Source organism: Callithrix jacchus, chromosome 7, assembly GCF_049354715.1.
Source record: "Callithrix jacchus isolate 240 chromosome 7, calJac240_pri, whole genome shotgun sequence".
NCBI classification, from domain to species: domain Eukaryota; kingdom Metazoa; phylum Chordata; class Mammalia; order Primates; family Cebidae; genus Callithrix; species Callithrix jacchus.
In genome coordinates, this window is record NC_133508.1 from 124,577,891 (window position 1) to 124,595,766 (window position 17,876).

Consider the following 17,876-nt stretch of genomic DNA (forward strand, 5'->3'; position numbering starts at 1 on the left):
TCTTGGACACAGCCTTGGACACCAACTACCGTATTTACTTGTTTATTCCCTCCTTTGTTCCATTTCTACTCAACTTTAATTTTGAAAAGTAATTCTGAGTTTTAAAATTTGCTTTTTATTTCTTTTGCAAGGGCTTTCCAAGTCAGCACAAACTCTTCTGAAGGTTTGAAAAACGAGGCAAAATAGTAAAAATGGCCATATTTGCTGAAAACAAAGAGGATTTATTTCTTTGGAACTGTTCTGACCAAGCGTTTAGAGAGCAGATGTCATAATGGTTAAGAGCTCAGGCTTTAGAGCTGGACCTTCTGGGTTGAACCCCAACTCTGCCACTTCCCATCTATGAATCTGCGGGCAAGTTACTCTCTGTGTGCCTCAGTTTTGTTTGTTTGTTTGTTTGTTTGTTTTTTTGAGACAGAGTTTCGTTCTTGTTACCCAGGGTGGAGTGCAATGGCGCAATCACGGCTCACCGCAACCTCCGCCTCCTGGGTTCAGGCAATTCTCCTGCCTCAGCCTCCTGAGTAGCTGGGATTACAGGCATGCGCCACCATGCCCAGCTAATTTTTTGTACTTTTAGTAGAGACGGGGTTTCACCACGTTGACCAAGATAGTCTCGATCTCTTGACCTCGTGATCCACCCGCCTCGGCTTCCCAAAGTGCTGGGATTACAGGCTTAAGCCACCGCGCCCGGCCGCCTCAGTTTTATCATTTGCAAAATAGAGATGGGAGCCGTGATACCTACTTCTTAAGGATGTTGTGAATTATTAGGTGTAAAGCAATTAGAATGAGATCTGGCTCGTAGAAGGTTCTCAATAATCATTAGCTACTCTGTTAGTCAGCTTGGGCTTATAGTGAAATACCATAGATTGAGTGGCCTGAACAACAAAAATTTATTTTCTCCCAGTTCTGGAGGCTGAAACTGTGAAATCAGGGCGCCAACATAGTTAGGTTCTAGTGAGGGCTCTCTTCTTGGCTTGCAGATGGCCACTTTCTTCCTGTGTCCTCTCATGGTAGAGAGATCTTTCTCTCTTTTTCTTATAAGGTCACCAACCCTATAAGATTTAGACTTCCTCTGCCTTAGCATGACCTCATTTAATCTTAATTAAATCATAAAAGCCCTATCTCCAAATATAGTTACACTGGGGGTTAGATTTTAACATATGAATTTTGGAAAGACACAATTCAGTCCATAACAGCTACTATTTTTAATTAGCTCATAACTTAGAACTGTTGCAGATGTCTTGTGAATGTAGAATCACGAAGTTACTCTGGGCAGTATAGAAATATGTACTTAAAAAGGGAATTGTGTGAATAAATGGGGGATAGCTCAAGATAGTTGTGTTTTAATTAGAAGACAATTCTCATGTGTTTCTTTGTCTATCAAGCTACCATCCTAGTCAGAGCCCTTAAATATGATCCTGAGGCTTCTATTTCTTCTTCTGCTCTTAGCTTGCACTAACCTTGGTGACTAGTTACTTTCTGAGTGTGGTTTATTACCTTACTTCCGAGGGCCATTTTAGCTTCTCCAGATACAATTGAGGCAATGATGACTTGCTTTCTAACTGCAGGAGATACGCACTAAGGTCTCAAAAACTCCACTGACATTCTTTAGAAGGGTGGGAGTCCCAGAATCCAAAACACTTTTCTAAAATTTTTCTCACAAAATACTTCCTTAATTTTCTCTTTCTGGGCCCTTTTATATCTTCATTGAGTGACAGATTTCAAGGATTATGCAACTGGTTCTTCTATGTTTCTCTTTTTGGAAATTCTGCATATGGTCTAGCACTTCCTTTGGAATGCAGCATCAATTGTATCTTGGTACATCAGTCAAAACTTCCAATTTAACATCCTGTTACATTTAGAAATGCATCCTTCATATCTTGTCATGGTACACTGGATACAGAACATTTCTAACTCTCCAAGCCTCGATGTTGAGCCAATAGTTAGGGGTAGGTAAGGAAGGAAACTAACCTTTACTGAGTTTAAGTAATTTGTTTATTTCATATCACTAGAAACTGCAGAGCCAAAATTGGTCTCTAGGTCTGATGTTCTAAAACCCAGGGTCATTTGCTATATGACCAAGCACTTGTGCAAAACCTATCCATGGAAACACTTCCTTAAGCCCTTTCAACTTTCAACCTTCTTGGTTATATTCATCCATCTATTAAAACATGGTCAGATATTTTTGAGTTTCTGGTAAATCAAAGAAAACATAAAAAATAAAGTCATTCCCTTTGCTCCTGATATAGCCTCTTTTTTCTACCTCATAAATAAGGAAAGGATAACCTCTACTTTTATAGCCTTTGAGGGCTTTTTAGAAAACTATAAATTAGTGACTTTGGCATTGCCCCAAGAGGATGTGTTTATTAACTTGGTTATAAATACTTGAACTCCACACTCTAAATTTAATTTGTCAGATAAGAGAATATTATGTTAACATGCATTTATGATTTATTACTTCCCTAATATCAATGTGAGTTTCAGAAACTAAAACATGGCTTTTATTTTCCAATTCCTAACAGGGAAGACAGAAAGAAGTGGATCTTTCTGTTAAAAATCCTTAAAGCCAGCTTTAATCCATATTTAGGCACATACCTATGAAACTGGAAGCACTAAGGAAAAACGGAAACTTCTAAAAGATCCTATGGAGGAAAAAAAATGGTTACCTCCTAGGGAATCAGAATCAGAATAGCTTTTGACTTCTCATTAGCAACATTGGATGCTAGAAGACAATGGAACAATGCTTCAAAGTTCTGAGGAAAAATAATTTTACCATAGAACTCTATTCCCAGCCAACCCCCTGGCCAAGTAGAGAGGAAAAAGCACATAAAACATGGCATAAATTATAGTTTATAATTCTGAAAAAAATAATTGAAGATGAACTCCAGCAAAATAGAAACACCATGAAAGAGGAAGGCAAGGATACCAGGAATAGTAGGTCTAACTTAGCAGAGAGAGAAGTTTCTGGATGACCGGCTAGCAGCAGCCGAAGAGCATGCTGTCTAGATGGGAGCAGAACTTAGGAGGCACCTGGGTGGATGTCTCAGGCAGGAGACTGGTCTATGAGTGAAAACATTTATGTAATCATAGAACCTCTGGTTTTAGGTTTGTATATTATTTTTTACCATTAATCTTTAGACAAATCCACAGAAGGCTTAATTAGTATTACAGAAAAGACCATAAATGCTATCCATTTTGACAATGTAAATGTATAAGCAGGCTTGACAGATACTGGGATGTGAAATGGGGGCATGGACGAAGAGTGAAAGATAGAGACAACAATATTCTTGTCTAACATATACAAATACGCTGAAACAAGAAAAAAGCATTGGATATATTATCTGATATTATAAAGGTAACCGATAAGACAGCCTAAGCTGTAAGTCGTAGTGACTGGGAAGAGGAAAATAAAGTGGAAGGAGAACTGTAAGGTAATTAAATATTATTCAGAGCAGGGAGCAGTAGTGAATAGTTATTGTTTAAAGTTGGTAGAAAGAGAAATAGTGATATAACCCTGGGTTGGAGTTAAAAAGGCAAGTGCCAGAAAATCACAAAACAGATAAAAATTCTTAAAAATGATTAATTATGGGAGGGGGCTGGGCATGGGGAGAAAACAGGTGGGATTGTGACATTTTATTAAAAGTCTTTATTCTATCTTTTTAAAGACTGTGTCTTGCTATATTGCCCAGTCTGAACTCCTGGACTCAAGGGAGCCTCCCATCTCAACCTCCCTAGTAGCTGGGATTATAGGTGTACCACCATGCCCAGCCTATATGCCCTTATTCAAAATCTGAAATACTCCAAAATCTAAAATTTTTTTTGTTTTTTGAGATAGGGTTTGTTGCCCAAGCAGAGTGCAGTGGCACAGTCATGGCTCACTGCAGCCTGGATCTCCTGGGCTCAAGCCATCTCCACACCTCAGCCTCCTGAGTAGCTTAGACTACAGGCGCACGCCAAAAGTGTCTGGCTAATTTTTATTTTAGTTTAGTTTTTATAGAGATGGGGGTTTCAGTATGTTGCCCAAGCTGGTCTCAAATTCCTGGGCTCAGGCCCTCTTCCTGCCTCTGCCTCACAAAGTGCTGCGATGATGGCATTAGACACTGCACCCAGCCCAAATCTGAAATTTTTCAGCACTGACATGACACCACATGTGGAAAATCCTACACCCAAGTTTAGGTGGTGGATTGGTCAAAACGCAGGTACACAACAAGTAGTTTATTCAACATTCCCAAGAGAAAAATAAAGTTATCTTCAGGCTATGTGTAGAAGATGTGTATGAAACATAAATGAATTTTGTGTTTAGATTTGGGTCCCATCCCCGAAATATATCATTATGTGTATGCAGATATTCCAAAATTTGAAAAAATTTGAAATCTGAAATACCTCTAGTGCCACACATTTCAGATAAGGGATACTCAACTTGTGTATATATAGTATATAGACAGTCCCCAACTTACGGTTGTTCAATTCACAATTGTTTGCCTTTACAGTGGTTTTATTGAGATATTAAATGCATTTTAGACTTATAATGATTTTATTGGGATGTAGCCCCATCCTAAGTCTAGGATCATCTGTATATATGTTTTATTTTTACTAAATAGCCCATTTTAGTATGTTGGCTGTTCAAGCGTTTCAGTCTGTCCTGATGATGATAGTAGATTGTAATCAAAGAAAACTGGTTGCCTGCAGGCAGGTGCAGATCAGAATAAAGGTGGGGTTGGGTGCTTGTCAGAAAGACCTTCTCAGCTAGAGATCAGAATGGACTGCATTTTTCAGGGCTGTGTTCTACATATTAAGGATATGTAAATTAGCTTCTCTATCAATTAACACAACCACAGAAGTTCAAAGAGGCAAAATCTGGAGCAGCAGGTGAACAGGAAGGGGCATAACTTGGAGCAAACCAAGGGCTACCAGAAGATGGCTTGTAGTTATCACAGTGCTGAGCAGGAGATGTAAGCCAGAAATATTTACCAGCTGGTTAGTCTAGCCTTAAAGGCTACTGACTGTCGGCCAGGCTAGATAGAAACAATCTGGGTTAATCTACTCAATTTAAATCCAGGCAGTGGGGGAAATAGATACTATTATATTCCTCTTTACTCAGCTATAAAACTTTTGGTTCTCATGCATCATTTTCATTTTGCCTTCTCGCTCCACATACCAGTGATTTTACCAATTGCTCTTGTAATTGACTTTGCTTCTGGAAGAAACTCTTAGAATGTTGGAATTTCTCTATTACACACTTTGCCCCAAAGAATGTGTCAGTCAAGACTAAAGCAATAGTCTCAGGGAAGACAGCCAACCTACATCTGATGACAACACTGCAGTAGAGTAGTCACAATATGCTGACTTCTGAGCAAGCCCATGGCACTACCCTGGAAGGTCCAAGCGAGGTACCTGTCTCATAGTTTGACCACTGAGTGGAAAGCGCTTCCTCTTTGTCCTTTCTGTTTATTCACAAGTGGGTGAAATGGATTTCTGAGTCTCCTAGCCTAAAGCAAGTTTTAGCTTGATGACTTTTATGGGCATTTATGTTTACTTTGTAAAAGTGGAAGCAACAATAAGAGTTGTAGTAATATGGAGGAGTGGAAGGTTAGCGGTTGTTTAAATCTTTTTAAAAAGAATGCATTTGCAAGAGCCTAATGTTTATGAGTGGCTAGGACATTCAGAGAGCATAAAGTGCTTTTAGGGTGTGTTGAGATGGGGAGTTTTCAAATGAGCCCAGAGTTTCTGAGTTCCTTCAAGCCATCCTGAGACTTTCCTTGAAAGAACACTTGCCCCTGTAAATATGTTCACTGTGTGTCTGTTCCATCATTGCGGGACTTGTTCTAACATTACATCAGGAAATAGAATTCTTGGGCACCGAAATAATAGAGAAGTGAGTCACTGGATTAGAAGGTTACCTATCCAGATGAATCGGTGGGAAATTGGTTCTGCGGTCTGTTTGGTTTGGTAATAAAAGGAAGTACATTTCTCCAATCAATAAGGTTCCTGGTTCTTTAAAAATTTCTCTCAAATCCTTGGTAGAACATACTTAAGACTATACGAACTTGTCATTTTCTAGCTAGGGAAGATGGTTCCTTAGAAAAGATCTTATTTGTCACCACCTCATGGACACTTTTTTGAATTCTTCATTTTAAGGGCCTTGGAAACCATTTCATCATGAAATGAATACATATGAATACATAAGGTTTTCTACATACCGAATCATTTTTCTTCATTCTAGGGGCCAAGAGGTGGCAGTTAAAGACAGGCTGGGAATTGCTATCAATCATCATGGTGGCCTGAGCTTCAGAAGGGCTCTATGTTCATCTCCTCTGACTTTTCTTCTCTGACCTCTGTGGGGAGCTCATCTGCAGAAATCCTTCTGTGCCATGCAGTAGACTTGGCATCAAGCAAGACTGAGGTTTTCCAGCTCTGCAGTGGCAAAGACCTGGGCTGTCACTGGGGAGGCTGCACCTGGACTGGACCCGTTTGTACTGATGGCACTGGGTCCTGCACTATCTGTGCAGCCCTAAAAATAGCTCTCAATTAACATTGCATTTCAAGAATTGGAAAATTTCCCAGAAGTCCATTCTTTCTTCCTTTTCTATTTCATTACATTTTGCAGTAATAATACACAAGCCTGCAGAAAACATGACGGGTAATGAAAAAATGTAATTAATATAAGCAGTGTAAAGCATGTTTTTTTTTTCTCTGTTGTCCTTGCAGAAAATTGCTGCTTTAAACCAAGCAGGATATGAAAATGCATAAACCCCCCCTAATCTGCTGTGGTTTGTAAATATCTTATGCAAAACAGTTAAGTCAACTGTCAGATTTTTTTTTCTAACATTAAGCCACATATTCTTGTAAAATTTCTTTCCCCTGCAGGACAAATGGAGTGATTTGGATAACTCTTTGTAAGTGGGGAGAAATGGCAGTGATGGTAAGGTTTTTCAACCATAAACCTAAAAGCCAAAAGAACCTCCTTTTTGGATGGCTGCTCTGTGCATTGGTTTCATCTGAATGGCACCATAGTACCTCCTCTCAGTACAATCAGTTCTGGTATAGTACTTGCGAAGAGGAATGTCCGTGCTACTATTTCACACCAGCACACCTTATCCCATTAACTGAAATAAAGTGATTCAGAGGCCAAGAGGCTGTGGTGTATGCCAACATGCCTGAGACCATTTTGGTTGACTTATTTGAACCACTAGTAATTATCTATAGGTGTTTGACTAAGAAGTCACAATGGAATTTCAAAGTGGAAATAGAGAGCATTATTCTGAAAGCAACTTCCAAGGCCAGTGCTTATGGTTTGCTTGCATTTGTTTTTTTCTTTGTCCTTTAAAAAAGAAAAAACTACAGTTGATATACCTTATGGATCATTGTTAATTTCTATCTTGTCCTGGGTACTAAAGGTTTTCCATGGCTTGGATGTGTGTGAACTTTCAGATTTTGCTCGTGTGGAAACTCGTGGCCTTGTCACCACTGCTTCACTAGGCTCCCTCGTGAAGGTAGGGTCCCCCCAGCTGAAAAGCGGCGCCTCTCTCCTGTGGCCTTCTGAGCAGCCGTGTTGGAGTCCCAGATGTAAGAAATGAAATAATCCACGCTCAGACAGTCACAAAGTGCCCATCTGGCACCGAGAAACCTTGTGAGATAGAAGCACACAGCCGTGAGCTCACTTTTGCTGTGGCATTTCATAAACAGAGCTGCAGCCTGCTAGAGAAAGACTTTGGGGTGATAACAATCACTTTCCACTCTGCTCCCTTTTGCCTGCTACCTTCAAAACATGCACAAACACGCACACACAGAGGACGTTGGCTTTTTTAAAACATAGGGGCCAGGGAGAAAAAAATAGAGGACCATCCTCAAATAGGTAACATTTTTTTTCAGAGGGTCTGAAGGAGAAATTTCCATTAACAGCTAAATCCCTCCCCACCACCTCTCCGGCCTGTATGCACAGGCAATGGTGTAAAATGTGACGAGTCAACTCTTAGTTAACTCATTCCTTGTACGTCACCCTTAAAATAAGGAAATGTAGCAGTGGGAGGGATTTCATAAATCACACACTACTGTACTGCTTTCTAGTCCTGAAACCAGATTCACAGGAGAGCCTAATAAATGACCTCAACACTTCCTCTTTGGCTTCCTTTTATGTATTTGTGCCAAAGTAGGAGCAACAGAAGCCTGATCAAGGGGGTGTTGGTCAGAAAACACCTCAGGATGAGTGTGTTCATGTATGAATACAGAAGGGTGACCGTCCCTACAAATGCTTGCAACTGACATTCAACCCCAAGTTATAATTAAAGAGCAAGGCAGATGTGTAAACTTAGCCTGCTGGGGCAGGGTGTAATTGTTATATCAGATCCCCATTACTCTATGGTTCTAACTCTATTATTTTTTAAAAACACAGATTTCTAAGAAATGTAGTACCCAACAACAAGAGTGAGACCCCTAAAGTAACAGGTGACTGTGGACACTGGGAAGAAGTCCAGCGCCAAGCATGGGCCTTCAGTGAAAGACTGGTTAAGTCATGTTCTGATTTGTATTATCCTTGCATTAAATCGAGGAATAAAATCACCTTAGACATTTCACTTGATGTTGTTCTGAACTATAATTTTAAAAATTCAGGTTGCATTATCCTCCCGAAATATCATTTCACATTCACATTCACTCTCTTAGCAGGTCCAGTCTTGCAAGGGAGATATTTTCAAAGAAATCAGAGTTTTTGGCCCCAGAGCAGAGAATGATCACCGTAACACAGGCAGCGTCCATCCCTGGCCCCTGATGACCAAATGGCATGCAGGAGTGATGAGGTGGCTGGAAGATATCTCTGTGGAATAAAGCTTCCTAAACTCCTGAACCTTCGGGAGGAAGAAGCAAATGGCTCTCTCCTTGGGGAACTTGCTCACTCCTCTCTGACACCCCTCCTGCCTTTCCAGAGAATGGGGTCTGCTTGTTTGCAAATCCAGAGTACCAAGTGGGTAGCACAATGCGATGTTTGTAAATATGATAAACCATTACAATATTACAGCTTTTCATTTGGAAAGCCATTTAGGCAAGAAATGATTACTGACCCATGATATGTAAATGATGGAAATGCAGAAATTAGTATTTGGGTCAACTCATGTATTTTTCAACCATGAAATGAAAATCTCAGTGTTCACATTCCAATTCATACATGAAAGCATCACGGTGCTATTAGTTGACTATTGTGTTAATTTATTATTGTCTTAGTTAATGTTTTCAGAGCCACCCTGAAGTTATACCTCTACTTTCAATGCACTAATATTGTGGCTAAGAGAGGGGTGCATGTTCCTCTGGGCCAGTGGGTTTCCTGAGGGAATTCTATGTTAGCTGAGAAGAAAGAAAGTGATTTTGAAGGAAGGTAAGGGAATCTCCACCCCAAATATTTCAAATATGGGATCAGTCTATCCCTCCCTTGTTTTGGGTTCACAAAATCCACAAGAATGTGTTACTCACTTCTACTACTGTGACAAGTTCCTAGGTGCCCTTGGGGACACAAAATAATCCAAAAGAGACCTTGGTCTTCAAGGTTAAAGCAAAAGAGACTCACCATGAAAATGGCACAAAAACTCAAAGGGAAAGAATTTAGGAAGGCTTCCTGGAGGAGGCCATATTTAAACTGGTTCTGAAGGGCTGTTAAGGCTTGAATAGGCAAAAAGATGGAAAAAAGTTATCCTAGGTGGAAAGCAAGAGAAAATATTCTAAAAATGGAGTAGATGCTACGTGTACAGAGATCTCACCTTACAGAAACATGAGGTGGGTGCAGCAGACCTTAGCAGGTTGCAACTAAACCCACATGCCATGCATCTTGGAGACCCCTCAGAGTTCCTTCCCAGAGAGTACCAGAACAAGTGATATGGAAAAACAGTCTGGCCTACTGCGATCATATAGACATGCAGCAAACAGTCCTGGGGCTGAGAGACCGAGGCGGGAAGGCAAGTGGAGAGGGAGAAAGAGCAGTCTAAAGATCAGGGAAAGAGAGTCTGGAGTGGGGCTGTCTCGTGTTTGTGCATGTGTGTTAGGAGGGATGCAATGGAAAGAGGGGGTCTGAGAGACAGGAAATGAAGTGTTAGAGATGAGTCTAACTGTATGCAGAGGGACAGATTTACTGTCAACCCTTAAATGGAGTAAGGAAATGCTGATGATTTTGCTTTTTAATCTAATTAATTGGCTAGAGGGAACCTTCAGTATTTCCACCGTGCTACTAAAACTCCTCTTCCTGTAACCTCAGTACAGAACAACCCCAAGATTGGGTAGTGCTGAGATCTTTGGGTCATCCAACCTCGACCTTGGGTTGTGATCTGGGTTGTGCCAGCACCTTCACGAAGGGCACTCACTCAAACCCTTTACTCAGGGTGTGAAGGTCAGAAGAGATGCTCCACCTTCAACAGGTTCTGAATGCAGGACAAGACAGTTTTTAGTAGGTAGATTAGACCAGTAGCTCTCAATGGAGGCACTCTTGCCTGCTACAGAGTGTTTTGGGATTTTCTGACAGCACTTTTCATGTGCCACAAAACCACGTGGGAGCCAGAGATGTTGGACTTCTGCTATTCCCAGGACAGTCCTACTCAGAGAAAAATTGTGCATCATCCCACATAGCTTTTGAATGCACTGCCAGGCCTTCCTGTAAGTGAAGCTGTTTCTGATTGATCTACGCCTATAACCTAACTCCGATTGACATATTTTGCTGCCCAGTTTTAATACACACTAAAATTTCCGTGAATTTACAACTACCTTGTAAATTAGGGGAATATTCTGTTTTGTTTGAACTTTGCCAAGAATTAGACACTGAGAAAATCACATCACTGGCAGCAATGCTGCTCTGATATTTGAGTGGCATTTGTGGCTGTGATTTCACAAATAGATACAAGCATTTGACCACTTCATCATGCCTTTCATAGGTACATATTTAATTACACATTTTTTAATGAATTCATTTCTTTTTGTTTCTCTTATATATTACATTTTGGTCATTATATTGATCTTTTAAAAATATGCGTGTGGGTAATATGCTCTTATAGTGCACGTGTTCAGGATAGTAAAGAGGGGATTATACATGTTGCAAAAAGGAAATGTTGGGTCTGATGGGTGAGAATCACAGAGTTCGAAACACAGGAAACTTAGATATGACCCACTACGTGTTGTGACCATCTTTTATCTTATTTTTAATGCTTGGTTGACCAGTGGATCTTTACGCAACTCCTCTGATAAGCCTACAGTGGTTTAAGCACCATACCGGTATACTGAAGACAGAAAGACATGTGAGTCACTGAGTCTCTTTCAAGTTTCAGACCTGTGGTGGCTTCCCAGAGGCCAGAGTAACCCAGAAGAGAATGATTAAGGCATGACATTCTGGGAACTACAGTCCTGGCACATAATTGTGACTATGACACAAAATGAGGTGGTGGGTGCAGCATCTCATATCACTTTTGAATGCACTGCCAGGCTTTCACGTAGGCGAACCTGTTTATAATGATCTATGAACCTAAAGTGAGGGGCTGAGAGCAAATGCTCAGGCAGGCAGGAGACTGTCAGTAGCAAGAGCAGGTGGGTGCAGTTTATGTAGCCCCAGCACCAGGCTGGGATGAGAGATGGGGCTCCATCTTCTGTGGAGGGACAAGGCAGAAGCAAAGCCTGGACTCAAATCACCAAGACTGGGGCCCAGAAATGAAGAAAGCTGAAAGTCAGTACCCAAAACATAGGTAAAGCAGGGACCCTGGGCTCAAGGTAGCAGGTCAGGACTCAGAGGGGCTGACGTCCAGGGCAGACAAGCCCCAGACCATGTTGGGTCACGGTGAAAGAGTTACAGTGGCTTAATATGTTTTGCTAAAAGAACAGATAATTTTTGTGCCAGGTTTTAAAGAGGAAGCCAGGTGTGGAGTCTGGGACCCATGCTTGAGCTGACACTCAGGCAGTTCGTCATCTAACTGGAAGAACCGAAATATGAATACATAACAAATGAGTCACCTGAGCCGTTGTTAACTGAACGTGGAGCAGTATTTCAAGAGTACCTGAAAGCTTACATTATGCATTGCCTGGCTTGGTCCAAGGAGGGCATGAGATTCCAGGACACAAAAGAGTCCTCTGGGTTGGAGTGGGTTCTGAAGGCTTCATGGAAGGGCAAAGGCTTAAGCTCGCCCTTGAAGAGTAGATGAATGGATAACTGCATTCATTCAGGCACTCATTCATTCACCAAATACTTAGGAATCCCTGCAGCGAGATAGATGCCAAGAATAAAGAGGCGAACAATAGGGACACTGATGTTGGCTGCATAGAAATTACAGGCTGATGTAGGTTTCAGAGACGCAAACATGCAAGCAGGGCTGGGCAGCTTTTGGCCGGGGACTGGAGGAAGTATGTAAGGCCAATGAGGCACACCTGGGGCCAGCTTCTAAGGCAGTGTTCTTCCTGCTAACCCGGGCTGCTGCCAGGCCCAGCATTAACTGTGCATACTTTCTACCTGCTTTAAGGCTTAATCCTAAAGAGAACTAAAAATACGATTAACATAAACTCTTTGAGCTAGAAGGTGGCAAATACTTTCTGTAAAGGCCCAGATATTAAACACTGTAGGCTTTGCAGGTGTGTCATGAAATACTGTTTTTGTTTTGATTGTTTTCAACCATCTAAAAATGTAAAACTCATGTTTAGCTTACAGGCCACATTTGGCCTGCAGGCTGCAGTTTGCTGACCCTGGTCTAGGCCAATACAATTACTTTTGTTCATAGACCAAGATGTTAAAGTGCATTGGTGGATGGTAGTAAGTACTATTTATTATAAGTAACATTTGTAGAACAAGAAACATTGTCCAATGCTTTTCATGTTTATATATATATTTACATACATCCTGCTTGGTCCCCAAAACAATAGAATTGGAGTAGATAAGCCATATAACATCAATGTCTTTATTCCTCATTTCAGAGATAAATAGATTGAAGCTCAGAAGAGTTCACATGTCACATTAAGTCACAGAGCCACAAAAGCCACTGGGTCTCGGATCCAGTGATTCCAGAGCATGTCCTCCTTTGACAGCTGCTTTGAACGGGCCATACAGCCAAGTATTCACAACTTTCACAGGATGCTTTAGTTTCGACTGTGAAATTAGAGGCTTACACTTAAAAAAACAAACAAATAGTGGATATGGTCTGAATTATTGTCAGTGCTATCAAGAGAGAAGGATTGAGTAGACTCTTCTGTATCCAGGCACTGGTCTAAGTGCTGGGAACACATCATGAAATTGAATAGACACAACTCTTCTTTCATTAATAGTTTGCTTTCTAATGAAAATTATTCTAATGATAATGGCACAGCAGTAGAAGTAGCAGCTACTTAAATGCCATGTATTGTGTCTGGAGTTATAAATGTCTTATCACTAATCCTCAAAATAGTGCTATAACGTGGGTCTTATTCTCCTCATTTTATAAATGCATTAATAACAATAGCTAACATATGGAACTTACTCTATACTGTCTATACTTGGAAGGAGCTGTGCAGAGGAGATAAGGGAGCAGGCAGGTAGCCAAGGGGGATTTGAACTCAGGCTTATACACCCTAGAGTCTAAGGCCTCTCCTCTTGGTGCTGAAGCAAAACCCTAGGCCAGTTGACTGCATCAACTCACCTCCACTTGTCCATGCCTGGTGGATTTCAATCAGACGTAGTGTTCCTTCATTTTAGTAGTCTGTCATTTATGAGCTAAGGCAGCCAGAGAGCACTTATTCATTAGTGCTTTACACAGTGATGATTGCTGAGATGGCACTTCCGGAGTCATATAATGCTATTTTCTAAAGCTTGTAACTCTGAAGTAATTGCCTCAACGGATTACAGTTTCATCCGTGTTCCTTTTGTCATAGGTGTAGTGGGGGGAAACACTGCCGTTGACGTGTCGTTGGGCAGTTTTGAGGCATAGGCATCTACCTTACGGTTTCAGGGGACACTGAGTTTAATTTAAAACTTAGAAAGAAGACGGGAGTGATGTGCTGGGTGAAATTCTTCCCGTCCTTTGCTACGTTCATTCTCTTTTTACCTGCGCCATTCAAAGTGAGGCCGTTGACGGATACCACTCCCTAGAACTGTTAACATTATTATTTAACTGGCATGAATGTAGCAAAATTCAAGCTTCAGAATCAAATGACCTTTCTTCAGCTTCTCAACTTATTGTGGCACAGGTGCACAAAGGAGGTTTTGTAAGCACCCTTTCCTTCAGTCTTTAGGAAATCACTGAAGCTTAAGCGTAGAGGGGGACCCTAGCAGGCTTCATTTTGAACTTCCCAAATTTTCTGTGATTAAGACTTTGGCAGAAAATAGATTCTTTTTTGTATGTTAAAAAGAAATCCTGAATAACGTGTAAATGGGTTTTCCTTATAAATACGTTTATCTGAAGAACTTCATCATTGCATAAATTACTTCTTCAAAATTAATTTCTATTTTTTTTAAAGAGCTGAAACCCATGTTTTCAATGTGCCATTAGGAAAGCTCAGTGATCACATATAACAATATATTAAAAGCCATACAGAAAAGAACCTATTTTTTAAAACCCATAACTCAACAGACTAAAAAAATGACAGACTAGCCATTCATGCAAATTAGCTAACTCACATTTATCAGAGAAAATATTTCATAGCATTAACAACACTGTCATTTAAGAAAAATTAAATGGGGCCCAGAACCACACATTTATTTTTACTGCATTCATTATTCATTTGCATGTTTCTTTCCTCTCTTTAAAAAAAAAATATGTAAGTTTTGAATTCAAAGTTCAGTAGAGGAAGAAGCAGATGATTTTCTCATTTTAGTGACCCTGTGGTTAGCAGCAATAAAGCAACAGGAACAAATCTGGCTTGAAATGTGTCCAAATCCACATCTCCCAGTGTGCACAAAAGGCAAAAAAGTAAGATGTGCAGCGGATATTAACATGAGTAATCTTGGAAATCTAAATATTAAACATATGTCAAAGATTATCAAATACACATCCACATGTCTTATAGAGATGTCTTTCATCTGAGGAGCTCCAACCCATTTCAATGTGCATAGGCTATTTTCTAGCCCTGAAGTCCTCATCAAAGCTTGGCATATACAGCAACTACAGCACAGTTTTTTAGATGGGTCCTTATGAGGTAATAACTCCTTAGCTCCCACATCTTCCTGAAAGACAGTCTTATTAATTTCTGCCCCACCCAGGGATGTTATTTTAAGTCAAAGTTGATTAAGTAATTTGCCCAGTAAGCTATGCAATTGGGGAAATTTCCTGTGGTCTTTGAGTTGTGTTCTGATGTTGAGGTCACTTGAACCCATGTTCGACTCCATCTTATCCTAGCAATCCAGAGAAGAATCTTCTAGATGAGAAACTGAGAAGTCTTATTGTCTTAAGCTCCTGGGTACTGTGTGAAGACTGTGACTTAATTCCTCCCATCCATTAGTAAAATATGCTTATAATACTTGGCATCTTCTTCCCTGTAAACTGTATTCTTTGGAGTAATTGAAGATATATTTTGGAAGTACTTACAGTTCCTCCTAAAAGGGTATAATATTATAATAGGAAGCCAGTTTCCCCCCCTTCTTTTTTTTTGTATATTGGCCATTGAATAATATTATTTTATAAAATATCTTAGCTCAATGTGTCCTTACTTTTTTTTCGCCTCAGTTTTGTCATCTGTGAATTGCAAAAGACGAGCTGACTCTCAATATTTCACAATGAGGTCATGTATATGAGAAGAATTTGTAAACTCTACAGCTTTATACAAATGTAGAAAGGCACATGTTCCAGAAAGAGGCCCCAGCCCCAAGTGATAACTGATGCACTGAAATCCAATTTTGTTTCCACATTTGTCCTTCCTTGGCAAATGTCACAGCTTGGTGTAATTTGAAGAGTCTTCATTATTAGCTAACTGTGTTGTCCCATGCAGACAGGCTGTGAAGCAGAAATCAGTTTACAGTACTTGCCTTTGTGTTACTGCCATCTTGGGGAGTCTGGCATGTAGTAGGGTCTCAACAAATGTGTGCTGAATTGAACTGAATTGTGCAGAGAATATGAGGACTTGAAGTGAATGAGACAACTGAATGCAAGATCAACTACTAGCCTGGTTGACCCTCTCCAGCGAGGCAGGGCTCTGGGAGGACCATCTACAGGACTCCTGGCAATCCAGAGAAGAATGTACCAGATGAGACACTGAGAAGTTGTATTGTCTTAGCTCCAGGTCTCCAGGGAGACAGGTCACTTGAGGACTAGGGAAAGGACCCAGTCATTCTCTATAGCAGGGCAGAGTGTTCAGAACAATTGTAATGGTGAGAGTGTTGCAATCTTTCCCCTTCTCTCTCTTGTTGGCCGAGTGGAGAAGTTGTTCTCCTGGGTGGCTTTTCTTCTGATGCCCTCTCTCACCTTCCCTTCCATCTTTTATCATTTGGAGGAAGGAGAAATGCTGAGCCTTTTCTTATTTGTTGCTTATAGGCTTTTTCTCACTCTGTGAAAGCTTAGATTCTTTGGGCAAATAGCATGGATTCCCTAGCTCTTTTCTTTAGGGAATGCGCAGGGGCTAGAAAATGTGGTCTGCAGATTATGTCACATGGTGAGGGTTGGGGAGAAAGGATGGCATTTTAGGGAAATACATCAGCACATTCTTTTGGGAGGAAGATTTGCTTACTGACTTTGTCGTTAAACCAAAGCATCTGTTTTGGTCATTAAAGTAAAACATCTTGGATGATAAAAAATTGCCCTATTAATTCATTTTAACCTATATATTCTCCTAGACCCCATTTTGAGAAATAATCAAGAAAAATGTATCCTCCGGTAATTTTACTTGTTTTGTCAATGTGTTCCCAAATATGACGACTTGATTCTCCCTAACCCATTTGATTACCTTCCTTCCTGCCCTCACCGCCTTTGAAATAGAAACTACTGTTACCAGCTAAAGAATCTCAAAACAGAACACACTCTTCTGCTGCCTGATCAAAGGTTAAGCTAGGGTGTGGTTTACTTGCTATCCTCTGAGTCATGGAGGGTATAGATACACTCATCATTGTTTTTTCTGTTCCTGACTACTTATCTTTCTTTCATCTTCATCTTTATCTGTAACCTATATCTCAGAAGCTGAGTATGCAAGATGCTCAGTCCCTCAAAGCATCATCTACCCTGGGTAGAGACACAAACAGATCTGGGGCTGCAGCTGTTGCCTGAGTCTTCTCCCTCTGGACTAAAGGAACTGTGTTCTGCAAGAAAAGCCTAAATGCAAAAATCACATTTGAGCTGCTCCGTAATAATTTCCTTTTCATCCTTTTCCCAGCCACTTTCTCAAAAACACATAGTAAGCTTTGCTTTTGGTTCTAAGCTATAAGGAATGAAAGGAAGAAGAGAGGAACGACAGAAGATCTAGATGTGGGCCATTGAGGTAGAGCATTCGTCTTAGCTGATTCAGGTGAGACTATCAAAAACTAGTGAAAGTTGCTGAATGTGATGGCAGCCCGGCAGTCAAACACTTGTACACTTTCTTACCTCTATTTTAGGGTAAAATGTTAGATGAAGAAAGAGCATGAAACTCTAGTGACTTATAAGGTCACTTTTTCAGAGAATGGAGTATATTTAAATGAAAGCATTTATAAAACATTTATTTGAATATATCACATTCAACCCTTGACTCATCAAAGCCCCAAAGTCTGTTTATACTGAATAACTCTTTAAAACAAGTCACTTGTCATTTGAATATATCCGGACATATATTTACTGACACCAGCCAAAATAGTAAACTGTAGCCAGTTGGAAAGTCAGAATGTTCATTACTAGTTTATTAAAAATGTGTTTCATTCTTTAGAGACACCATATGAAGAATACCATGGCAAGTGACAGGCATACATATTTTTGCGTACGGCTTCATTACTGTAATTC

General features: G+C 40.4%; 1 long non-coding RNA gene across 1 annotated transcript; it reads left to right on the forward strand.

Moving 5' to 3' along the window:
• Window positions 1-285: 285 nt before the first annotated feature.
• On the forward strand, window positions 286-8,575 carry LOC118143010 (uncharacterized). The gene is made up of 2 exons (XR_013520551.1): window positions 286-3,102; window positions 6,221-8,575. It is a non-coding gene; the product is annotated as an uncharacterized LOC118143010 (long non-coding RNA).
• The last annotated feature ends 9,301 nt before the right edge of the window (window positions 8,576-17,876 follow it).